General features: G+C 35.9%; 1 protein-coding gene across 1 annotated transcript in view; it reads right to left on the bottom strand.

Annotated features, from left to right (window-relative positions):
• Nucleotides 1–27,172, bottom strand: part of DNAJC1 (DnaJ heat shock protein family (Hsp40) member C1) — a 193,601-nt gene that overhangs the window by 122,967 nt on the left and 43,462 nt on the right. The window lies entirely within an intron of this gene.

Below are 27,172 nucleotides of genomic sequence, written 5' to 3'. Positions count from 1 at the left end.
TTAAAAATTAATACATCCGTGTGCCTTCAAAGAAGGTCTTTATTTATTTGAGAATCTTAAAGCCAATGTCTGAAGCCCAGGCTTACCATATGTGGTTCCTTCATTGTTATTTATATTGAATTTACCATGGAGCAGCCACCTATGGAATCTCAATTTCAACATGTCAAAAAGTATGCCTATTTGAAGGCAGTTAAATTTGCATTTACACAAAATAATTATAATTAGTTATGTATATTATCCTCAACTTTTTAAAGTATGTTACAGGGTATCTTCAATAGTGTCCAGTTTCCATAGTCTGGTTTGCAGAAATAAATTTGACCACTATTTATATGTTATTAACATAGTTTAAATCTATTTTAAAAGGACAGTTGAGGAAGAGTACTTTGGATTCAATGAATATTAGAATTGTATTTAATGTAATCCTGTCTTGTTTGTATATATAAACTCAGAGAAGATCATTTTACATAGCTAGTTAAAAAAAAAATTCATGAAAATAACAACACACTGTTAAGTATAAAACTTGATCTCGATTAAGTTTAAAATTTATTCCAAACACTAACGTATTTATAGAGAGGCAAGATGAGAATAAAGTTGCTTATTAAATTTTATCTTGTTTTACAAATGAATATTTGTTCAATTAATTCATAAAACTGATATACTAAAAAGTTCAAATGACTAAAAAAACAAACATAACAAAAGTCCATGTTCCTGGAACTAAATAGCTGTTAAATAAATAGAGCTGGAGCAAGGCAAAGTGAGACTGTAAGTAGTCCGTCAAGCTCTCTCTTATAAACCATTACTTTCATTACCAATTTTCTGGGACTTGTTGCTCCAGGCCACCACTCTAAAGTTTCAACTTTAGGTGTGAATATTTTTCTGACTCATGGAGGGTTGAAGAGCTAAAAAATTACCAGTGTAAGTTTTGCAGGTAATATGATTATAATTTCCATTCTCACATGCTCAATGGAATTGTTGTATTCTTTATACTTGAATGATAGCCAGCCAACAAGTAGTAGAAAAGAATGATTATTTTTTTTCTGAAACTCTGTGATGGAGATTCTGTCAAGCAAAGTGTCAAATGAATGCTCATTGTCTAACTGGGGCTTTAATTTTAGATTTTATTAATTGGGACTATATCGTAGAGAAATTTCAACAGTAGATTTCTTACAAAATAAGATCTAATGTATTTGCTTGTGTTAACAAAATTAATACATGCTCATTATGGAACATCTATGACTTACTAATACTCACCTAAAATGCAGTCTTGCCAACCTAACTCCAATCTTCCAGTTTTCTGCTATAGTATATACACTAAGTATAAATGTGACCAGATGGCTCTCCTATTTCAAACTCTTCAGTAACTCCCAAGAACCTTCATCATTTGTCTTATCCAGTCTTTTTAACTTTGTATTGTACCATTGACCCATCTTCCTGGTCCCCCAAGTCATCACACGATAGGATCCTGTTCCCCAACCTTATGTTTTTGTTTTGCATCCAGCTGTAGATACAGCATTTTTCTCCTGACTTAGGAATGGGCCTCTCAGGCTGCACAGAAAGACTGCCTATTTTTCTCATGAGAATCTGCCCAGTAATTTATTTCACCAATAAGCTTCACCCTAAGTGGACAGAACTGAAAAACTCAGAGTTTTCCCTATCTAAAAGATATGCTCTAGAGAAGCTGCATCTCAAACTAGCTTAGTTAATTAATCAATGAATTTTAACTTATCCTCATAACGGCAACCCACTCCAGTATTCTTGCTTGGAGAATCCCAGGGATGGGGGAGCCTGGTGGGCTGCCATCTATGGGGTCGCACAGAGTCGGACACGACTGAAGCGACTGAGCAGCAGCAGCATAGCAAAGCTTATAGCTGTTAGCAGGCCCATTTTACTGACAAGGTAAATGAGGCAAAGAGAAGTAATTTGCTCAATTCCAGACTGCTGGCAAATAGAGGAAAACAGAATTCAAACCCAGAAAATACTGCATCAGAATCATAGCTCTCCATGTTAGTTCTTAAGATTCAGTTAGTAGGTTTCAGCTGACTCACTGCACAGGGGGCTACAGTTTTGGGGAAGGCAGTGAGAATAACTGCTACACTTCTACTTACCTGATAAACTATATAGAAAACATCCACACAACTACAATGCAAATATGGTCCACTGCAGTTTTAAAGGTTAATATACTGATACATGCTGGCTTTTACAGTACATTTTACACCATATTTCTACTACAGACCCAAATGTTAGAACATTTATCTCACATACTCAATGAATGAGACCTTTTATCTCCCTGGCTTGCAGGGATTCTTGATAGGACTATGGGTGAACTGGCCATCTTTAACACTGTTCACAGATCAGATCTACAGGATTCAATTCTTTTCCTTCTAAATGTGATACGGTTTTTTTTTGTTTTGTTTTTGACAAGCTGGACATGAATTATCTTAAACCTGGATGACTTCTGTAAAGAACAGATATATCGTCATTCTTTTAAAAACAAAAATAAACAAAAAAAAAACTATAAAAATATGTCCATCAAAATTGGGAAAAAAACGTGATGAGAGATCAATCAACAAAAGCGGCAGAGTACGGAACTCCAAGGACCTGTCCCTCTCCCTGAAAAGAAATGGCAAATAACCTGGCAAAAACTGTCAGAATCAACCTTATCTGAAAACTAGTCAAAGGATTCCAGTAATCAGTCAAGCGCTCAGTCAAGAAAAAGTAGCTAATTCTCTGTAAGGGTCTTGAAGTTATCAATCTGAGTTATTGGTGTCAGTTTCTAGTGTTAAGAGTATGTAAAGTAGACTTTGTTCTAAAAGAAGTTGTGGTTACTTGTTTAGGCTTATCGTTTGATTCCCTGACAGACTGCATAAAGGGCTTACCTTTATTTTTACCAAACTCTGATCTATCACAGGGAAGACAGGCAACTGTTCAGAACATTTGTCAAAAACATTTAACAGCAAATTTACTAGCTGGTGTCAAATGAGGCAAAGGACGGCAGTTAGGCACACAATATGCACATCAAAAACCTAAGGAGACTGGGAAGTGAGGTGCTTTGGGGAATATGGTATTTGAAATGCTTCCACATATTCTTTGGAAACTAGATGACCAACATCTGTATGCCCAAAGTGGAGCACATAATCAAAAAGACCTGAGAAGGCCCTAAATTCTCATTTCTGGCTGAGCTTTAGGCTGTACACAAGCAGAAAGTGAAGACTAAGAGTGAGTTGTAAACTGCCTAGCTGAGTGTTGAAGGCATGTCCTAACATATACACAGAATCCTCTACCAAAGATTTTGAGGGTTGTTTTTTTTTTTTGCTTTTCATTTTTTTCATGTGCCAAATCTTTGAGGAAATCTTTGCTGAATCATTGTCTGATGCATAAGCTAATCAAACAGATGTTAGTGGCCACATATGGCAAAGAATATACACTGTACAAAATTAATTCAGAAAAATCACTAGACAAACAACACCAACCACAAGCAGCAAAAAGGCAAAAACCAAAGGAACAAAAACAAAACAAATCTGGTGAGGTAAAATAATCTAATTACCACATTATATATTCAAAATATCCAGTATTCATTAAAAATTACGAAGGAGGCAAAGAAACAAGAAAATATGGCCCACACACATAGAAAAAAAAGGAATAGAAATTGTCCCTGAAGAAGATCAGACATTGGATTTACTAGAGAAGGACTTTAGATCAACTGTTTTAAACATGCTCAAGAGCACAAAGAACTAATAGAATAAGAATGATGTCTCACCAAATTGAGAATGCCAACAGAGAAAATTTAAGGCTAAGAGAAATTCTGGACTTGAAAAACACAATAACTGAAATTTAAAAATTCACTAGAGAATTCTAAAAGTAGAGGAAAAAATCTATGAACTTAAAGATACATCAATTGAGATTATCCAATATGAGAAGCAAGAAGAAGAAAAAAAATAAAGAAAAATGAACAGAGCCTAGAAGACCTGTGGGACACCACTATGTATACCAACATACACATAATAAAGAGTCCAAGAGAGGACTAGAGAAAAGGGGGGAAAAAAAGGTGAGGTAGGGGGGGACTGAAAACTGAACTTTCATAATAGACATGAATATACACATCCAAGAATTTCAACAAATCCTAAGTACACAAAGTAATCCACACTTATGAACATTATACTCCAACTGTTCAAAGACAGGGAGAATCCTGAAAACAGCAGAGAGAAGTGACTCATTATATACAAGGAATTCTCAATAAATTAACATCTATTTCTCATCAGAAACCATGGAGGCTAGAAATTAACTGAATGACATATTCACAGTGCTTAAGAAAAAAAAAAATCTGTCAACCAAGAATTCTATATCCAGCAAAGCTATCCATCAAAAAGGAAAGAGAAATCAAGATACAAAAACTAAAGAGTTCATTGCTAGTAGTCTTAATCTACAAAAAGTACCGCAGAGAGGCCTTTAGGCTAAAGGAAATCATACTAGATAGTAATTCATACAAAGAAATAAAGAACATTGATAAAGATAACTATATAGATAAATATAAAAGTCAATATTCATGTATTTCTGGTTAATAATGCCAACTTTTACATAATTTTAAAGACTACTAAGCAATAATAAATCTATGTCTTAAATAAAACAATAATATAGATGTATGTCCATAGACATACATGTATAAAGATGTAATCTGTGACAATAACTATATGAGGAAAGGAAACACAGCTATTTAGGAGCCAATTTTTTAATATGATTGAAACTTGGTATTAATTCAAACGAGATTGCTATAAATTAATGTCACTTGTATAATCACCATGGCAAATACTAAGACAATAAATCTATTTTAAAATCTAGATTTAAAATCTATTGTAAAAGAAAAAGCAAATCAAATAATACACTAAGAATACTGTGAACAATTATGGCAAACAATTAGGAAACCCAGATAAAACAGACAAATTCCTAGAAACACACAAACTGACACATGAAGAAACAGAAAAAGTGAACAGACCTATAATAGGTAAAGAGATTGATTAGTTAATAAAAACCAAAACCCAAAAAAAGCCCAATGGCTTAAAAAGAAAAGCCTGAAACCTCAAAGCAAGATGAACTGAATTCTGTCAAATATTTGAAGAAATCACAGTCCTCTTTTCCAAAACTTTTCCAAAACATAGATGAGAAAGGAATGTTAACTTATTCTATGGGGCCCAGATACCAAGACCAGACAAACACCTCAAAAAAACCCCACAAAAAACCTATAGACTAATATCCCTTATGAACGCTGATGCAAAATTCCTCAGCAAATTTCTGGTAAATGAAATCCAGCAGTATATAGAAAGGACTTACATACCATGACCAAGTGAGATTTATGCAGTCAATTCAAAGGTGGTTCAGGGTATGAAAATTAGTCAATATAATACATCATATTAATGAAATGAAGAACAAAGCACCACATAATATCTCAACTGATGAAGAAAAAGCATACCCAACACCATTTAGTAACAAACCATTCAACAAACTAGGACTCAAAGAAAACGTTCTGAAGTTGATAAAAGGTATCTATGAAAAAACCACAGCTAACTTCTTACTTAAATGGTGAAGTCTGAAACCTTTTCTCCAAGATCAATAATAAGAGGGATATTTGTTCTAGCCTGAGCAATCAGTTGAGAAAAAGAAACAAAAGGCATTCAGATTGGAATGGAAGAACTAATACTACTACCTCTATTCACAGATGATATGTCCTATACGTGGAAAATCCTAAAATATCACAGAAAAAATATTAGAGCTAATAAATAAATTTATTAAATTGTAGGATACAAGGTCAATAAATAAAGATCAATTTTATTTCTATATACTAGCAATTTAAAAATCCAAAGATGAAATTAAGAAAACAAATCCTTGACAACAGCATCCAAATGCATTTTAAAAATTGGAATAGTCTAACAAAAGTGTACTGTTCGTACACTATGAACTATAAAACATCGCTGAAAGAAATGAAAGAAGATCTTAATAAATGGAGAGGCATCTATGTTCATGGACTGGAAGACAATATTGTTAAAGTGGCAATACTTCCCAAGTTGATCTACAGATTCAATGCAATCCCTATCAAAATCCTGCCTGGCATTTCTGCAGAAATTTACATAATAATCCTCAAATTCATAGGGAAATGTTAGGGACCCCAAATAGCTATAATAACTTGAAAACAAATATCCTAAAATAACTTGCAATAACTGGAAGTCACATGTCCTGACTTCAAAACTACAGTCATCAACACAGTGTGGATATGCCGTAAGGACAGACAAATAGCTCAATGTAAGAATTCAGCACCCAGAAAAAACTTTCTCATCTCTGGTCAGTTCATTTTCAACAAGGGTGCCAAGATCATTCAATAAACAAAGAAGAGTCTTTTCAATAAATGATGTTGATATAATTGGATATCCACATGTAGAAAATAAAATTGGACCCCTACCTCACACTATATAAAAAAATTAACTTGAAAGAAGTCAAGGCCCCAAATATAACAGCTAAAACTATAATCCCTTAGGAGAAAACATAGAGGTAAATCTATATGACCTTGGAATAATACAACAGATTCTTAGCTATGACATAAGAATAACAGGCAACAAGAGAAAAAATTTACAAACTGTACTTAATCAGAATTTAAAATTTTGCAGTCCCCTGTGGCATTAGTGGTGAAGAACCCACATGCCAACACAGGAGACATAGAGACACAGGTTCAGCCCCTGGGTTGGGAAGATCTCCTGGAGGAGGGCATGGCAACCCGCTCCAGTATTCTTGCCTGAAGAATCCCATGGACAGAGGAGCCTGGTGGGCTGCAGCCCATGGGGGCACAAAGAGTTGGACGCAACTGAAGTGACTTTGCATGCACGCACATGCAAGTTCGGTGGTTCCTTAAAACACACAGACACACACACAAAGAATTACTATACAACTTTGTAATTATATTTCTAGGTATTTATTGAAGAGAATGAAAACTGTTGTTCAAACAAAAGCTTGTACGCTAATGCTGACAGCAGTATTATTCACCAGTGGCCAAAAAATAGAAACACCCCAATGTCCACCAACTGATGAATGGACAAACAAAATGTGGTGTAGGTATACCAAAATAATTAATATTACTCAAACATAAAAGGAATGAAGTACTTTATATGCTACATATGAATGAATCTTGAAAACACTCTGCTAAATGAAGAAAAGAAAGAAAGTGAAGTCCCTCAGTTGTGTCCAACTCTTTATGACCCCATGGACTGTAGCCTATGAGGCTCCTCCATCCATGAGATTTTCCAGGCAAGAATACTGGAGCGGGTTGCTATTTCCTTCTCCAGGAGATATTCCCAACCCTGGGATTGAACCTGGGTGTCCTGCATTGCAGGCAGACGCTTTACCAACTGAGCCACCAAGGAAGCCGAATGAAGAAAAAACAGATGAAGAAAACCAAATGAAGAAAAACCAGACACAAAAAGCCATGTATTATGTGATTTCATTTCAATTGTCCATTTGCCCTTTATGGACAAATCTATTGATACAGAAAGCATTTCAGTAGTTCCCAGAGCTTGCAAAGAGAGGGGGATGGGGAGTGACTGCTTAATACATACGGAGTTTCTTTTGGGGTGATGAAAATGTTCTGTAATTGGATGACTGCTGAATAACATGTGAATATACTAGAAATCATGGGACTGTACACTTAAATGGTTAAAATTGTGAACTTGGTTTCATGAATTATATCTCAATTTTTAAAAGTGAAACAATACAGAATTATCTCTATTGCACTATTCTAGCCACTATTCTAGGCACTATTCTATCCACTATATATGATAATTCCCTTGAATGTTACAACCCTTGGTGATAGGTATAAGTATTCTATTTTAATGAGGAAACTGGGACTTAAACTAATGTTAAGTAATCTGCAGAAATGTTGGGTAGGTACTAGGTGGCAGAAATTTCCTGCCAGAAATTTAGTTTTACATCCCATGCTATCTCTTCTAGAATTAAAGTGGCATCTTATGGCCACTCCTCAACTATCTTCTAATGTAAGTTAGGTTATACATCAAAATGGAACCAGTTATCTCTAGGAGTCTGAAAAGTGGGATTAGTAATAATCTGATACAGTTCAACCTAGAGACGTTTAAAAATGTATAGATTGTTCCTGGGAACACTCTTCTAGAGGTAGATATAGTAATCTAAATGAAAAATTTCTTATCTAATTTACTTATGAACAGATCTGGTAAGGCTGTTTGATGTGGGACAAATCTCAGAGAAATTTTGTTCACATTCTAGATTTTATTAGATTAGCCCCCTTTTCCACTTACTATGATGTTTAGGATGAAAATGGGCTTGAAAATAACCAACCCACTTACTAGCTATGTAATTTTGGACAAATCTAAGTCTCAAGTTCTCATCTATAAAATAAGAATGATAATGTTGAAACAAATGAATACACACATATACATGCAAATATATATACATACATATATATATAATATGCTTATTATAGCATCTGGCACATAGTAGTGCTGAATAAATGAAAACTGTTATAAAGTATAGGCTAAAAAGTCATTATTTCTTCTTCATTTTAACACTTGGCAAATAGGACTTGCAGTTTATTTGGATTTGTACTTTAGACCATGACAAGTAACGAACTGAGATGAGTAAGATGAATCTGGATGGTTTTTATTTATTGACTTGACAATATTTATTGAGTCCCTTTCAGCTGAGGCTGAAACTCCAGTCCTTTGGCTACCTCATGCGAAGAGTTGACTCACTGGAAAAGACACCCTGATGCTGGGAGGGGTTGGAGGCAGAAGGAGAAGGGGACGACAGAGGATGAGATGGCTGTATGGCATCACTGACTCGATGCACATGAGTTTGGGTGAATTCTGGGAGTTGGTGATGGACAGGGAGTCCCGGCGTGCTGCGATTCATGGGGTCGCAAAGAGTCGGACACAACTTTGCAACTGAACTGAACTGATTGAGTCCCTATACTTATAAGCACTGAGGACACAGTAGTGAACAAAATAAACCCAATCTCTATCCTCATAAAAGCTCTGTAAGGTAAGAGCACTGAAAATTTTGTTTTAAATGGCCCAAGAGGGGTTCCTTATTTTACTTTATATCAGGGATTGGCACATATTTTCTGTAAAGGGCTAGACTAAATATTTGAGGCTTTGCAGGCCAAAGAGGCTCTGCTACAGTTATTCAACTTTGCCACTGCAGTGAGAAAGGAACCACAGACAACACATAAACATGGGTGTGATGCTGTCCCAGTGAAACTTTATTTTAAAAAACAGCTGGTGTCTGGTTTTAGCCCATGCAGTGTAGTTTGTTGACCGCTCATTCATATCTGTGGATTGTCAATAATCTAAAACTCATTCTATTTATAGTGTCTTTGCAAATTTGAGATCGACCTATATACACACACACCTCTCTCTCTCTCTCTCTATATATATATATATATATATACACATATATATATATTTTATGTCTGCTAGGTGGTTAACAAGACATCAGAAGACCTTATCCACGACCTATCAAAGTACAGTGTTCTTAATAAAACTCCCTATTGCTTTGAAAGAACTCAAGAACATTAAGTCCAAGAGAAGACCTAGAATCAGTAAAGAGGCAAGACTACAGTTATTCAAACTATACATTTAGGCAAATAGTTGAAGAACTTCAAACTCTGGTCAACATCTAGATATCTTAATTTGTGAAATGTTATTATCCAAGGTTAACTGCCTCAAAGTTAGTAATCCCATGTAACCCTTCTCACTAAGTCCTTGGGTCATTTTCTTATCTGATGTTACTGAGTAAAAAGTCCAAGCTGAACTCTTAATAATGACTTTGTCCTCTTTACTCTGGCCTTTGCATTTAAATTTATCAGTCAACATAGTTCACTCCCACTCTTCACCTTCCCAAAAAAGCCAATAACAACAAAAAACTATGTGCCTGGATAAAAGTGCATTTACCAGCAAAAGACCTAAATAACAGAAGCATGTAAGGACCAGAAGGATGAGGCAGGAAACTTGTGCTCAGCATAACTTCAGAACTATGGGATTTTATACCAGGTTGACATAAAATTCAAAACAAATTGGAAAAAAATAAAAAACCAAAAAAGGAAAATATTTTAAAAAATAATTTTTCGGGCAAAATAACTAACTTCAGAATAAATTTTAATCCTGGGCTTCTATGGTTGACCTGTTACAAAAGAAAGAAGCAGGGGTTCTTCCACTGGAGATGACTGTTAAAGTCAATTGCCTTTAGAGAAAACTACTAATATTTATGTAAGATGATAGCTTTAGTTGACTTTTCTTAGCCTTAAACCATGTATAAGCACACATAAAAGGTTAGTCTATATCAAAATCCTGGTTTTTGATGCTCATGTAGAACATATATCTTATTATTTTTTTGAGTCAAGATAAGTAAGAATATTTGTTGACAAGTCAGATAATTTCCAGTGCAGTAAGAGGTATGCATTGCATCCTCTTATTTTTAATTTGCATCAAAATAAATCTGGATTAATAACATGTTTATTTAAGTTGAACACACCTCTGCCCTCCCCATAAGATTAAAAATGCAAGCATTTTCCAAATGTAGATAAACAAAATACTGCAGCCCAGGAGACAGCTGCTTCTGATATCTAATTACTGGGGGACTGAGTTGGCAGGAACATCAGATCAACTATTCACAAAACAAAATCACCATTTCTGGTAACAAGATTAGTATACTTGTTATCGTATACTATATTTTTGCAGCTAATTTATTTTCAAAAGGAGGTCTCCTTACCAATTCAGTGGCAGAGGTACAGAGCAGGAGGGACAGTTCTATATTAAACAAATTTGACAGACAGAACCACCAAATTATGCTTTAAAAAAAAAATTTAACAAAGCAGAAATAAAAGTTGAAATTACATATTGCCTAGAAATTAATGAAAAGGAAAATATATGACATCAAAACCTTTAAGAGCTAAAGCTCTACTTAGAGGGTAATGCTTAGAGTTTAAAATACTCTTTTAATAAGACAATCTGAAAATGAATGAAGTGCCCAGACTAATAAAGTAGAAAAAGAACAAAAGTACACAAAAGAAAATAGGAAGAAAGAACAAATAAACATAAAAATGGAAAGTAATGAAACCGAAAAGGAAAAAAAAAGCTGGTTCTTTGGGAAGATGAAAAAAATGTACCAGACCGAGAATGCCTTGACAGTCCCTTAAAATCTTGGTTTCTGTACCTTGAAAATGGTCACATATCAGTTTTACCTCCTCTCTGCTGCCTCTCCCTCCTGTGCTGTCCAACAGCAGGGCCAAATGATCTCATCTGAAAGCTCAGCCCAGACAAGTTCTCAAGACAATCCAGAGAACTTTCAAAATCTGTCCTTCACATAATGCAACTGTGCATTTGCTCCACTTCAGAGGCAGACTGGCCCTTAATCCAAGAGCACCAGTTCCCCTTTCGGGGCTTTTCTCTACTATGGTTCTTGCTAGTCTGTATCTTGCCCTTCTTTTCAAAGACAGAAGCCCTAATTGCTCAATGCGGGCCCAGAAAATAGTCCCCTAGGGCCAAGGCTAGACATCTAGATGGGAGTCAACTGACTGTTATTGCTAAATGGTCTGACCCCTTTCCCCTTGGCATGCTTCCACCCTGACTTGGGAAGTGAGGTGCTACAATCAATGAAAGTGTTGATTTCAAATCCATGCCACACCAACGGAAAAAATAGATAGGCACCCAGGCCTACTAACAGAAAGGGCAAAAGCAGCAGCAGCAGAGCCTCCATCTGATTTCCACCTTCCAAAATTTACAAAGTATATCTTATTGGCCACAGCTCTATTACATCCAGCATACTTACTGCAAGTGAGTCTGAGAAAGTTATTAACTTTACACACTTTGTGCAATAAAGCACACTAGAAGGAAAGAATAAATGTTGAAACCAATCCACTCTATTTACTGTATTTGTTGTTGTTTAGTTGCTAAGTCGTGCCCAACTTTTTTGTGACCTCATGGATTGTACCTGCCAGGATTCTTTGTCCATGGAATTTTCCAATCCAGGGGATATTCCCTACCCAGGGATTGAACCTGCATCTCCTGCATCGGCAGGGGGATTGGATTCTTTATGACGGAGCTACCAGGGAAGCCCATTTACCACATAGAAGGTTTGTTTCCTCATGTTGTTGCTGTTATTTAGTCACCCAGTTGTGTCCGACTCTTTGCGACCCTGTGGACTGCAGGACACCAGGTTTCCCTGTCCTTCACCATTTCCCAGAACTTGCTCAAACTCATGTCCATTGAGTTGGTGATGCCATCCAACCATCTCATCCTCTGTGGTCCCCTTCTCCTCCTACCTTCATTCTTTCCCAGCATCAGGGTCTTTTCTCACGAGTCAGCTCTTCACACCAGGTGGACAAAGTATTGGAGCTTCAGCTTCAGCATCAGTCCTTCCAATGAATATTAAGGATTGATTTCTTTCAGAATGGACTGGTTGGATCTCCTTGCAGTCCAAGGGACTCTCAAGAGTCTTCTCCAACACCACAGTTCAAACACATCAATTCTTCGGTTCTCAGACTTCTTTATGGTCCAATTCTCATATCCATACGTGACTACTGGAAAAACCATAGCTTTGACTATAGAGACCTTTGTTGGTAAAGTAATGTCTCTTCTCTTTAATCCACTGTCTAGGTCTGTCATAGCTTTTTTCCCAAGGAGCAAGTGTCTTTTAATTTCATGGCTGCAGTTACCATCCACAGTGATTTTGGTGCCCAAGAAAATAAAGTCTATCACTGTTTCCATTGTTTCCCACCTATCTGCCATGAAGTGATGGAACCAGATGCCATGATCTTCGTTTTTTGAACGTTGAGTTTTAAGCCAGATTTTTCACTCTCCTCTTTCACCTTCATCAAGAGGCTCTTTAGTTCCTCTTCACTTTCTGCCTTAAGCGTGGTGTCATCTGGATGTCCGACATTGATATTTCTCCCGACAATCCTGATTTCAGCTTGTGCTTCATCTAGTCAGGCATTTTGCATGATATACTCTGCAAATAAGTTAAATAAGCAGGGTGACAATATAGAGCCTTGACGTACTCCTTTCCTGATTTGGAACCAGTCTGTTGTTCCATGTCCAGTTCTAACTGTTGCATCTTGCATATAGGTTCTAACTGCATATAGGTTTCTCAAGAGGCAGGTCAAGTGGTCTGGTTTTATAGGAGGCAGGTAAGGTGATCTGGTATTCCCATCTCCTTACGAATTTTCCACAGTTTGTTGTGATCCACATAAAGGCTTTAGCATAGTCAATGAAGCAGAAGTAGGTATTTTTCTGGAATTCTCTTGCTTTCTCTACAATCTAATGGATGTTGGCAAGTTGATCTCTGGTTCCTCTGCCTTTTCAAAATCCAGCTTGAACATCTGGAGGTTATCGGTTCAAGTACTGTTGAAGCCTTGCTTGCAGAATTTTGAGTATTATCTTGCTAGCATGTGAAATGAGTGTAATTGTGCAGTAGTTTGAACATTCTTTAACACTGCCTTTCTTTAGGACTGGAATGAAAACTGACCTCTTCCAGTCCTGTGGCCACTGCTGAGTTTTCCAACTTTGCTGGCATACTGAGTGCAGTACTTTCACAACATCAGCTTTTAGGATTCGAAACAGCTCAGCTGGAATTCCATCACCTGCACTAGCTTTGTTCATAGTGATGCTCCTAAGGCCCACTTGACTTCGGACTCCAAGATGTCTGGCTCTAGGTCAGTGATCATACCATTGTGGTTATCTGGGTCATGAAGATATTTTTTTGTATAGTTTTTCTTATTCTTGCCACCTCTTCTTAGTATCTTCTGCTTCTGTTGGTCCATACCATTTCTGTCCTTTATTGTGCCCATCTTTGCATGAAATGTTCCTTTGGTATCTCTCATTTTCTAGAAGAGATCTCTAGCCTTTCCCATTCTATTGTTTTCCTCTATGTCTTTCAGTTGATCTCTTAGGAAGGCTTTCTTATTTCTCCTTGCTATTCTTTGGAACTCTGCATTCAGACGGGTATATCTTACCCTTTCTCCTTTGCCTTTCACTTCTCTTCTTTACTCAGCTATTTCTAAGGCCTCTTTAGAAGACCATTTTTATTTTTTGCATTTCTTTTTCTTGGGGATGGTTTTGATCACCGCCTCCTGTACAATGTTATGAACCTCCATCCATAGTTTTTCAGGCACTCTACCAGATCTAATCCCTTGAATCTATATGTCACTTCTACTGTATCATCGTAAGGGATTTGAATTAGGCCACGCCTGAATGGCCTAGTTGTTTTCCCTACTTTCTTCAATTTAAGTCTGAATTTGGCAATAAGGAGTTCATGATCTGAGCCACAGTTAGGTCCTCATCTTACTTTTGCTGACTATTGTATGAAGCTTCTCCATCTTTGGCTGCAAAGAATATAATTAATCTGATTTTGGTACTGACCATCTCCTACAGCATTTAAGAAAGTGGTTCAATTTGCAAAGTAAAAGTGCAAAGCAGGAAATGCAATGGAATGATAATGAATGCTTTTATTTGGCTTTCTGAAATTAATTCCTTATTTTTTTTTTTTTAAGATTAAAAACTATCTCCAAATAAACAGACATGTAATCCTTTTCTTCAAGGACTGTCAGGATATATTTAGAAGTTATTTGTAGTATGGACTGTAAATCCCTGAAAACAGAGATCAATTCTAAGTTCCCACCAGAAAGCACAATTAGGCTTCCCGGGTGGTTCAGTGATAAAGAATCTGCTTGCTAATTCAGGAGCCGTAGCTTTGATCCCTGGGTTGGGAAGATCCCTTGGAGGAGGAAATGGCAATCGTTCCAGTATTCTTGGCTGGGAAATTTCATGGACAGAGGAGTCTAGTGAGTTACAGTCCATGGGGTCACAAAAAGAGTCGGACACAACTTAGCGACTAAACAACAACAACAAAAGCATAAATAATACAGTTTCTTAAAACTTCCTCATTTCCCAGTTTTTCCTTCTGGGTAAATATACACTAGTGTAGTAAATGACACTACTATCTACTTAGTAGCCAAAGCCAAAAATCTAAGGGTAAGCCTTGAGTATTTTCCTTCCTTCAGCCTCCTTATATAATTTGCCATGTGTCCAAACACTCCCCTGATCCTTGGGCAAACACCCTATTTTTGGCCCTGCTATGAGAGTCTGTTGATGGTATATGTTGCTTCAAACACCATGGCTCCTCTAGCATATAAAGTGATATTCAGTCCACCTTCTTTCTAATCCAGCTCTGTCTATATTCAACAATGAATTTCTAGAGTATCTTCTCATACTCAAGAAGTTAGATGCACTCGGATCTAGGATGCAAAAATGAGGCTAAAACCACTTCTGCTAAAAAACAGGGTCATAGGTTTTTTGGGGACAGTATTAAAAGTCTTGTTTCAACCACTAGCTTCAGTGGCCATTGGGCACTTTTTTGAGTGGAGCAAGTCTACAGCAGTAACTAACTGATCATCATAGTTCCCTGATCATGAGGACTTCCTAACTGTAGCAATCACAGTACAGTTCAAGTAAGAGATATTGCAAAAGACTAGGATAATCACAAAAGAGACAGAGCTTCAGTGTGTAGAAGAGTAGCAATGAGTTTACCTTAGTTTATCTTTGGAAAAAGAAAAAAAAAGTCTTCAAGAAATGTTACTAAGAGACCTTCTGCTGAGAATTAGGTTAACGAGATGTAAATGATAGGTGACTTGTAGTGTAGACTTGCACAAGTAAGGATACTTGTACCATTGGTAGAAATAGTGAACACTGAAAGGGTGGGATTAGAGGGTAGAGAAGATCATGAGTTTATCAAGCAGGAAATACCTTTGAAACTGTCAAGCATAGCTGTTAATCAAGCATCTGAATATACAGATTTGAAGTTCAAAGAAGTTATTGCTAGACATATAAATTTAGGAGCTTCTGGCACATGAAGAAGAATCAAACCCAGGCATGAATAAGATTGCTTAAAGAAAAAAGTATGGAGTGATAAGATACGAAGGCCTATGAAGAACGTAAATAATGACAGAAAACCAAAAGCTCAGTAGAAAATCAGAGAGTTTAGTTTCATTCCAAGAATAAAAGAATAGTCAGCAGTATCAATACTGCTGCTGCTGCTGCTGCTAAGTCACTTCAGTCGTGTCCGACTCTTAGCGACCCCATGGACTGCAGCCTACTAGGCTCCTCCGCCCACAGGATTTTCCAGGCAAGAACACTGGAGTGGGTTGCCATGTCCTTCTCCAATGCATGAAAGTGAAAAGTGAAAGTGAAGTCACTCAGTCGTGTCTGACTCTTAGCAACCCCATGGACTGCAGCCTACCAGGCTCCTCTGCCCATGGGATTTTCCAGGCAAGAGTACTGGAGTGGGTTGCCATGAGCACTGAAACAGTATTGACTGAATTTGCTATTTTGAAGATCACCAACGACTTCAGGAAGGGTTTTTTGCTAGCATAATGGGTACAGAAGCCCAACTGGAGGGGTATGAGGAATGGATGGGAAGTTAGGAAATGAGGATATATTTTCAAGAAATCTGACTACTGGAAGAAGATGTGGGATTGAGAAAGGGCTTTTTTTTCTTTTTAACACTGATGAGAAGGTGCCTTCTGATAGAAGAATTTAAACATAGGTGACAGACAGGATTACTGAGAGAATGATGCTTCAGAGCAGATGGGGATAGAATCCAAGTTATAAGAGAAGAACTAGCCTTCAGGAAGAAGATGACAGATGGAGCAGCAAGTCGGTAGGGCGGATTGTGGGAAGATGGAAGCATCTGACACTGAACGTTATAAATCCTGACAATATAGAAATGTCATGACTCATGACAGTTGAGAAGGGCATTCCTTGAATTAACAGGAATAAAGATGCAAGCTGATGGTAAGAGAGTTCTTTTAGGCTTGAACTCTTCATTACAGGTACTAAGAAGGTCTTACTAAGGAACAAAGTGGACATGTAGACAGAGGGGAGACTCAGTCAGTATAATTTTGCCAAGCTATTCTATATCAGAAGATGTGAAGTACACAGTGGTTATTTTTACACTTAACTCTTTCTTCTACATTACTGTCTCCTCATATTTCCAGTTTTATGCAAGATAACTGTTTACTTAGTCATCTGAGAAGTGATAAGTGAAAAATCAAAATTATACTAGATGATCACTGAGTGATCAGTAAATTCAAATTCCCAGCTTCTCTCTCTATGTAACAGTATAACACAGAAATAGGTGATATTTTATGATCTGTGCATTTTATATCCAAATGGCCAACAAATGAACAAGTATCCAACTTCATTAATCATTGGGGGAAAAGCAAACTAGAGTCTTAAGGAGATCCCACTACATATGTTATGTCTTCAAAAGAGAATAGGACATAAGCCTTGTGAATCTGGAAATGACTTTAAATTATTTATTAAATCAGTTAAGGGTAGAGAAAAAAAAAACAAACCCTATACTCAAATTAATCTAGAAATTATTTCAGTAATTTATTCCTGGTTCTCATATATGGGTAACATGAGGGAACTTTTTTGAAACTTTATTCTTAAACTGGCTAGGGTTATTTCATTTCTCTTTCTGGAATCTTATTTTTGTTTTTTTATTGTTTTGTTTTTAAAAAGCAGAAAAAGATAAGAGAAGGACAACCCAAATTTTAAAACTTTCAACTACTGACAGTGAGTGAAAGATTTAAAATTACATTGCCTTGAGTGTAAACAGTGAGACTGACCTCTCACCAAACAGATATAATTTCTTTGAGCTACTCTTCTAAAGTAATTAAATGTGTTTTTAGTAACACCACTTTGCTAGGAAAATCCCCAATTGGGAGGAAGTGGAGAATGAAGCTGAAATAGGTGGCAAGTATTATAAAGAAGAGGTGTTCTTAACCTGTCCTTAACCTTAGCTTATTTGACCCTTTGATTCCTACTGTACACTACAGGTCACCAAACACAGTCTGTCTGGAATTAGAAAGTTCCCATCAGCACTGATTTGGAGACTAGTGTGATATTACATAAGTGATTCTTTCATCATTTATTTTGTTCCCCAAATTACTTTGTACAATGGTTTCTGACATTCTTTAAAAGCAGTAAACATACAGAATTTCAAATAGTCATAACTATAAACTTAAAGATTACAAGTTGGTAAGGAAAAAAGGATTGTTTACTACTAATACTTTTATTATATCCCATTTCTTTGAATCATGACATAGAAATATCTGAGAAATCAAACTAGCTTCAACAGTTAAACACACTTCCACCCCCACCCAGAACAAATCTAATGCTAATTAAACTTAAAACTTTTGCACAGCAAAGGAAACCACAAATACAAAAAGAAAACTCTCAGAATGGGAAACTATATTGGCAAACAAAGCAATTGACAAGGGATTAACCTCCAAAATATACAAACAGCTCATATAGCTCAATATAAAAAAACAAACAACCCAATAAAAAATTAGGTGGAAGGGGCGTCTCTGGTGTCTTGGTGATAAAGAATTCACCGGCCAATGCAAGAAACACAAGTTCAATCCCTGATGTGGGAAGATTCCACATGCCTTGGAGCAACTAAGCCTGTGTGTCACAACCACCGAGCCTGTGTGCTTTAAGAGCTCGGGAGCCAAAACTACTGAGCCCACGTGCCACAGCGGCTGAAGCCCGAGTGCTCTATAGCTTGTGCTGTGCAGAAGAAGCCACTGCAATGAGAAGCTGGCGCAGGGCAACTAGAGATAGCCCCTACTTGCTGCAACCAGAGAAAAGCCCTAGAGCAACAGACCCAGCACAGCCAAAAATAAATACATTATTTTTTTTTAATTAGATGGAAGACTTAAACAGACATTTCTCCAAAGAAGACATAGAGATGGTCAACAAACACAGGAAAAGATGTTCAGCATCAGCAATTATTAGAGAAATGCAAATCAAAACCACAGTGAGGTATCACCTCACACCTAGTCAGAATGGCCATCATCAAAAAATCTACAAATAATGAGAGCTGGAGAGGGTCTGGAGAAAAGGGAAACATCCTACACTGTTGGTGGGAAAGTAAACTGATACAGTTGCTATGGAGAACAGCCTGAAGGTTCCTTAAAACACTAAAAACAGAACTACCCTATGACCCAACAATCCCACTCCTAGGCATATACCTGGAGAAAACCATAATTCCAAAAGATACAGGTACCCCAATATTGGGAATACCCCAATATCAGAATATTTGTTGTTGTTTAGTTGCTAAGTTGTGTCCCAACTCTTTTGCAACCCCATGGACCACAGCCTGGCAGGCTCCATCTGTTCATGGGCTTTCCCAGACAAGAATGCTAGAGTGGGTAGCTATTTCCTCCTCCAGAGGATCTTCCTAACTTGGGGGTCAAACCTGTGTCTCTTGCACTGGCAGGTGGATTCTCTACCACTGAGCCACCTGGGAAGCCCAGTGGACTATTACTCAGCCATATAAAAGAAACAGATTGTGCTGAGAAGTGGATGGACCTAGAGACTGTCATACAGAGTGAAGTCAGTCAGAAAGAGAAAAACAAATATCAAATAATATTGCTTATATGTGGAATCTAAGCCACATAGAAAAATGGTACAGATGAACTTATTTGCAGAGTGGAAACAGACACAGATGTAGAGAGTAACTGTATGAATACCAAGAGGGAAACAGGGAGGTGGGATGAATTGGAAGACTGGGATTGATATCTGCACAGATAATTAATGAGAACCTACTGTACAGCACAGGGAACTCTACTCAGTGCTCTGTGGTGACCTAAATGGGAAGGAAATCCAAAAAAGAGGGGATGTATGTATATGTATACCAACTCACTTTGCTGTACAGCAGAAACTAACACAACATTGTAAATCAACTATATTCCAATCAAAAATTAATTAAAAAATTAATAACTTGGAAAACAATTTCTGGAAAAATATTTGTACTCAAAATTAAAACAAAAACAACCTCTGGATGTTATTACTGATTAAAATCACAATTATGTGTGAAATGATTTAATTGATAAGCTAACAAAACTAAGAATGATGATAATTAACTATACTTACAGGTCCTTATCTGAATAATTCCAGCTTACTTTGCTAACTAACAAATAATGGTTCTGTGAGGCTACATGATTTTTCTGGGAACTCTATTAAAGTCAATTTGATTAAAAAAATTTTAAGTCAAGCCAAATCAATTTTTCAAGGACAAATTAGAACATATTGGTAACAAAACATTCTTCAAAAACCTGGGCAATCATATACTTTTGTAATGATTATTTGTATATATATAATAAATCAGAAAGAGGAATTAGTATACACAGAGAAAAGTACTCATGATCAAGAAGTCAGGAATTCAGACAAGAAAAAGTTTCTTTGATCCTCTGCTCTTAATTCTTTTAACAATCATGACTAAATGCAAAACAGCACATCAAGCAAGCTTGGTCAATTTAAGTTTCACTTTGTGCTTAAATTCTTATTATTCTGGAACCACAATATTTGATGTATTGCTATGAAGTATTTAATAATTCTACTGATTAATTACTTAAGTATTGTTAATTTATAGATAAACTTGGACATCTTAAGATTTTTTAGTATAAAAGGGTTTAAGTTAGAGATTTTCATATCAAAACATCATACCTATTCAGATAAAATGTATTCAGTTTTAAATGCAGTATTTATGCTAGCCTATAAGGAAATAAACTTTATGAAAGAACCCTAAAAGTTATTTCATTAGTTTCTTTACATATACATAATAAATGCCCATTCAATTTTCTTCTCACAGGTCATCCTCAGTTACATAAATTTACTTAGCTATTATTACTTTTGTGGTATAGTTCAATGAATATGCTAGCAAGAGGATTAGGTCAACAGATTTATTTAAGGCCTTACCAAACTATTAAACTATCCAGCTGACATTTATAGAACACATGAACAGAAACTTGGTAATTCTCTACACAGTTCCTGATGTTTACTATTATTTCTTATTGAGAACTAATTATTTCATTACCCTCATGGTCACAAAATATATAACTTACATACTACAATTACATATATGTATATAATCCACTCTACACACTTTGTACACTCTTTGCCTCACACAGTATAACTTTATTATTTAGTTAACGAAGAGGAGGACACAACTGAGCATGCATGTATTAATAAGCTACAAATTCATAACTGAATTTCCTTTATATGTCTCAGCTAATTTTTTTTCACATATCAATGAATTTGAGATACATATACAACTACAATTTTTGCACAACAAACTTGTATTTGGATGCATATAAATTTGTTTCATAAATCAGGGCTACTTCACTTAAAAGAGTACGGTTTACCATAAAATTTATACTTTAAAGTAAAATAATGCCTTTACTATAAAAATTACACTTATATTAATATGGCCTTAATTACCTTCATAAAAACTTAAAGAAAATAAAAGACAAAATTCAGAGGGTTTACTCATTGATATATTTTGTTTTTTAGTTTAAAAAGCCATGGTGTTGTTAGAGAAATAACCATATATTATTTCTGTTTACTAATGAAAAATTTAAGGAAAGGGGATAGACCCAGGGTGGGGGAACAACCCAAAGATGTAATTTGTGAACCACCCAAAGATGTAATTTGTGTCCTACAATTTCATTTTAAAAAATCCTTTTTACAATAGAAACTGAGCTTTGGGGAAGTATTTCAATAGCTATTTTTAGGTAACCACATGGTATAAGATAAAGTGAAACTTATTGAAACTTATTTTACTATATATAATTTTCAAAAGTAAAATAAAGCAGGAATTCTTTAATGACAGAATATATGAAAAGAATAAATTTTTTATTGAAACAAAATAACTAGAGAGCCAAATTGTTTCTCAAGCTGCTGTATGACTATATTTTAGGCAGTACTGAAAATTATCCAATAATAATATAAAATCGAAACTTCACCACAGAGTGAAAAGACAAACAGTAATAGAACACACAGCTAATGGGAATACAGAGCTGCCCAGACGCATTTTAAGAACTGACAAACATAACCTGCATTGTTTGAAGTCTGTATTAACAGCAGGGGTTGTGTCAGTGCTTTTTTTGGTATATTAACAGAATGCTTTGACAAAAGATTTTTATTAGACACTATAATAACTGCTACAGATTTCCTTGCGCTTATTATACTTTCAACATACAGTTTAATAAAAACCTGTTAAGTAGACTACATTTCAGAGAAACATTAAAAAAATTACAGAAAGAAATGAGAAGTTTGTCCTTTTCTACTGATATTTTATTTTTGTCTTGTGGACAAAAGTTACTGCTAATGATGTTTATACTACTGAAGTGTAAACATTTTTAATACTTTCAATACTGAAAGTGAGTATAATACTCTAAATATATCAGGTAAGTGCTGGTTGACAGGAGTGCCTCATTGCCAATTGCTACTACCAGCAAGATAAAACAAGTAATCTAAGTCAACTTTAAATGCTAGAGATGATACTACGTAACACCAACATACTGGTTATAAAGGAGAAAAGGCAACTTGGCAACATCAGTGTAACACACAGGAATTTTTCCTCCACAGAATTAAAAAGTTTTAAGCTTGTCTGTAGCAAATAACAACTGCCTTTACCCTTTTTCCTTTTAAAAAACATTTGACAAGTAAAATTAACTTGATATGCGTATAACTGATTTCTTCAAGGGCAAGTGCTGCAGAGAGATGCAGAATGTTTCAGTTTCCCTTTGTCAAGAGAGATTCCTCAAGTTAAAATTTAAGCTGAAACTTAACCATAACTATTTTAAATGAATTTATTTCATTAGGAACTACTATTATAAGGTTACCATTTATAGATATTTGTGGTTTAGCATAACAAGTTTTGATTTGGAGTGTTCCTATCCCTGATAAACAGACCATATCTTTTCAAGTCCAAGTCATTACACAACTGAAAGCTAATTTAAAGTAATTATATTGGCTTAGGAGGTATTAATAACAAAAGGAAATGCTTGAAAAATTACAAGAGGCTTTTGAAATGTGTTTCTTTCTTACCAGAGTCCACAAACTCAATAAGATAAGGCACAAAGCAACACACGGCTTTCTAGGAGATTGTTACCACGGAGGTGATTCACAGGCAAACTATGCTGCAAATTTTGCTGACTTGATACACACCCCAAAATGCTAACAATATCATTAAATGTGATTATAAAGACTTATTGGCAATGGCTGTTTCAGTGAGTGTTTTGGTCTCAATAGAGAATAAGAATTTAAGAAACTAAAAGAAAGTAAAGCCTCTGTAAATCATTTTTCATGCTTCTCATAAGATTTTCCAGTAATACATTCTCCTTCAACAAAAAACAAGTATCTCATGTAAATATCAAACCAAATATTACTCATGGTTTGCTAATATTTTGAGGGCTAAAGATACCTACTGCAAACCAATAGCACACACTTATTGAAATGCTTTTTAAGACAAAACTAATCCAGGTAATGGTTATATGAGTAGGAAGGTAAGAAAACTTACTACTCTTATTTCCAGTTTTTTTATATTCTAAAAGAATTAGATACAAATCAACAATGCACAGAGAACAATAACATCTATATTTTTTCTCTATTAAAAAGACTTCTACATATCGTGATAATGGACTCTGACTATAAAAAGAAAATCATTTCTGATGAGAGAACATTTACTTCTTAAAGAACTTGTGTGTTCTTGAAAAGAATATTTTAGCAAAAAATATTTTGGTATTTGGGTTAATATAAATTGATTTAATTTTTTTTAAACTGGGGAACTGAATTGGAAAAATATGTTAAAAGCTCAAATGCTGAATGATAGATAATAAGCACAGCAATTAATAATATAGATGGTCATGTTTAATTATGAAGCAATACTGATTTTAAGCACCTGACTTTCTATTAACAAATTGTCTTTTACTAATTTGTCAGATATGAAAGCTTATTCTAATACTAGTTAGGAATGTTTGACTAACAATTTTAACATACTTTTTTCAACAAATATTAACAATGAAATAGATACTTAAACAGCCATTTTTGCAAATGACTGCTGCACTTGGTGAATCGGCTTCTCTAGTTAAAACTGACATATTCATCTTTAAATATTTTCTTAAAATCTACTCTGCATGCAATATATTATGTTAAACAATGTAAAGCACGTATTTGGAAAGACAGAGCAAATGTTCTCCCTTAGAAAGTACTGAAGCTCCATCTAGAGGCTTTCCCCCCTATTACTGTCACTTGCAATATAAGTAATATCACCTAGAAATGTGAATAATATTAAAATGTCAGATTTCTTTTGTGTTTACTCTTTTGTTATTCATAATGAGTTCTTGCCCTAACCTTCTTAGGGTAGCTCTAGCTCCATCACTGCCATCAAGTGGTAAAAAACTAAAACTGAACTTTGAAAGAAAAAAAAAAAAAAAGAAGAAGCGGGTGGAGGCAGGGAGGGAAACACCCAGGCAAAAGAAAATTATGTACTCTCTACCACTTACTTACCCTCTTTTTTTGGTTCAAGAAATGAGTTGTTGTTTTTTTTCCTGTGTCATTTACTCTCTCAGTAATTATGGAGAAAACAGATTTGTCATCTGTTTCTAGAAAATAGTTGTTACCTGTAAATTAGAAACTTTTCTGGATATTTGTCCATTTACAGGGTACCCAAAAACACTTTGAATTAAATATTATGTGGTTTAGTGATATATTCAATGTAAGCATAGTTCATAAACGACTTCACTGATAGGGACAGCAGTGAGAAACACAAAGAAGTACTAAAGATCAGTGAATTTTATAGTGCATTACAATAGCTACTAAAAGAAAAAAAACCATGATGTACCTAAAGTAAGGATTTTCTATTACCTCTAAAATTAATCTAGATTTTAATAAACTGAACATTCTCATTGTACTCTCAGGATGTGGTGGTAGCCAAATGTCCCAAAAATGTCTTCCACAGCCTACAAACGGAGAAAGATCAGAATAAGGATTTAACACTGTGAAGAAAAGAAAAAAATTTAACCATAAGGAAACAAATTAGATCTGAATTCAATTTCTGACTTTAATATTTTTTTTTTTTAATGAGTACATACTTCCTGAACTATGTTACAGGAGTTAAGACTGTCAAAGAAACAAAACTACAAACTACAGAATCTAAGGGAAAAGACCAATGAAATAATGTCTCAGGTCAAGGAATGCTGCTCTGTGAGATGCATCACTCATGACCCAACTTTAAAATATTATTTGTGTATGAAATAGTAGGTAGGAATGTAGTTAACGTAGTAAGTCTCTTAATCATGTTTAAAACTTTCCAACATTGCTAAAATAGATATTAATGGACCACTCTTTGTTTTATATATCTGTAACACGAAAATTATAGAATACTGTGATTTTATTCTTTCTTTAAATTTTTACTGAGACACTTGCTCATAAGTCATAAAGAAACTGAAAATTTTGTAGCTTTGATCGTAGGTATGAATTACCATGTTAAATAACAGTGGCAGACAACATTCAGTGAGTTCCTAATATGTGCCAGGCACTTTTCAAGATGTATTAAGTACTCTTTCAACAACCCTTTAAGATAGGTATTATTAATATTATACAGATAAGGAAACAGGCACAGAGAGATGAAATAACCACCCACAGTCACACAGTAAGGGGCAGGGATGAGATATGAACCTAAGTGGTATGTCTGGGTATAAGGCAAGTTTTCTCAATCTTGGCACTATTGACATTTTGGATCAGGTAATTCTTTAACTGGGGAGAGGGTGCTGTTTGGTGTATTAGAGGATGTTTGGCAGCATCCTTGGCATCTACCACCAGATGCCACTAACATGACCTCATCCCCCACCCCAGTTCAGTTCAGTTCAGTCACTCAGTCTTGTCTGACTCTTTGCAACCCCATGAATCACAGCACACCAGGCCTCCCTGTCCATCACAACTCCCGGAGTTCACTAAGACTCATGTCCATCGAGTCGGTGATGCCATCCAGCCATCTCATCCTTTGTCGTCCCCTCTTCCTCCTGCCCCCAATCCTTCCCAGCATCAGAGTCTTTCTCAATGAGTCAACTCTTCGCATGAGGTGGCCAAAGTACTGGAGTTTCAGCTTTAGCATCATTCCTTCGAAAGTACACCCAGGGCTGATCTCCTTTAGAATGGACTGGTTGGATCTCCTTGCAGTCCAAGGGACTCTCAAGAGTCTTCTCCAACACCACAGTTCAAAAGCATCAATTCTTTCGTCCTCAGCTTTCTTCACAGTCCATCTCCCACATCCATACGTGACCACTGGAAAAACCATAGCCCCAGTTATGATACCAAAAATGTCTCCAGACGCTGTCAAAGTTTGGCAGAGGAAGGATGGGGTGGGGGATTGCCTCCAGTTAAAAATCACTGATATGTAAGATTATTTAATCTGTTATAACATTGCAGAAACAAATCATGACCAATTAATCTGGAATTAGTTTTCCTCTGTTTCAAATTATTTACCACAATACAGAAAATTTTAGATCTAAAGGTGGTTTAGGATAGCAATACTCTGAGTCTTACTATTTAGGGGATGACATGTCACATAATTAAAAATCATAATATGGGGGGCAAATCTCATAATACAAGGTTTATGTAGGCAAACATGAAAATAATGAGATATAAAAATTCCATCCAAATTTATAAAAATAATTTCTGGAAAATGAGACTGAGGGACAAAGTGTGGGACTATTGCCTTTCACTTTACGTAGTTTGATGTCGTGTTAACTTTTTTTTTCAGACAACATTTTGGTTTTCTGCAAAGCTTTTTAGAAACCAAATTTTAGGGAAACCTTTTTCTTTCTGACATCAGCATTTCAGGTATGACTTATTAACTGTAGGCTCTGATATGGGACACAGGGGAGACTGAGAAAGGACCCATCCAGCTAGGGGTCTGCTGAGGCTGTTAAAGAACACATACATCTCCATCAGCGCCCCCACGCTGAGGGCTTCAGTCCACAGCTCAGGCCAGGCTGCTTTGGCAGAGCCCATGTGGTCACATCTGGCCTGGGAAACCCCACGCCCAACCCAGGCAGTGATTCGAATGCTCTGTGCTGGGCCTGGAGGAATCTTTTTCCAGGTTTTCATTGATAGTTTCCCATAGGCTGCTTTCACTGGTTTCCCCATATATATCCCTGTTATGCTAACAAAGGAAATATAACAAATTTATGATAAAATAATCGTGCTTAACTAGACAAAAATATTAATTAGTTAGCCATGGGTCTGAAAGCTAG

Source organism: Oryx dammah, unplaced genomic scaffold, assembly GCF_014754425.2.
Source record: "Oryx dammah isolate SB20612 unplaced genomic scaffold, SCBI_Odam_1.1 HiC_scaffold_10, whole genome shotgun sequence".
Lineage (NCBI taxonomy): Eukaryota > Metazoa > Chordata > Mammalia > Artiodactyla > Bovidae > Oryx > Oryx dammah.
Note: the sequence above shows the minus strand (reverse complement) of the source record. Positions and strands in the feature narration are given on the sequence as shown.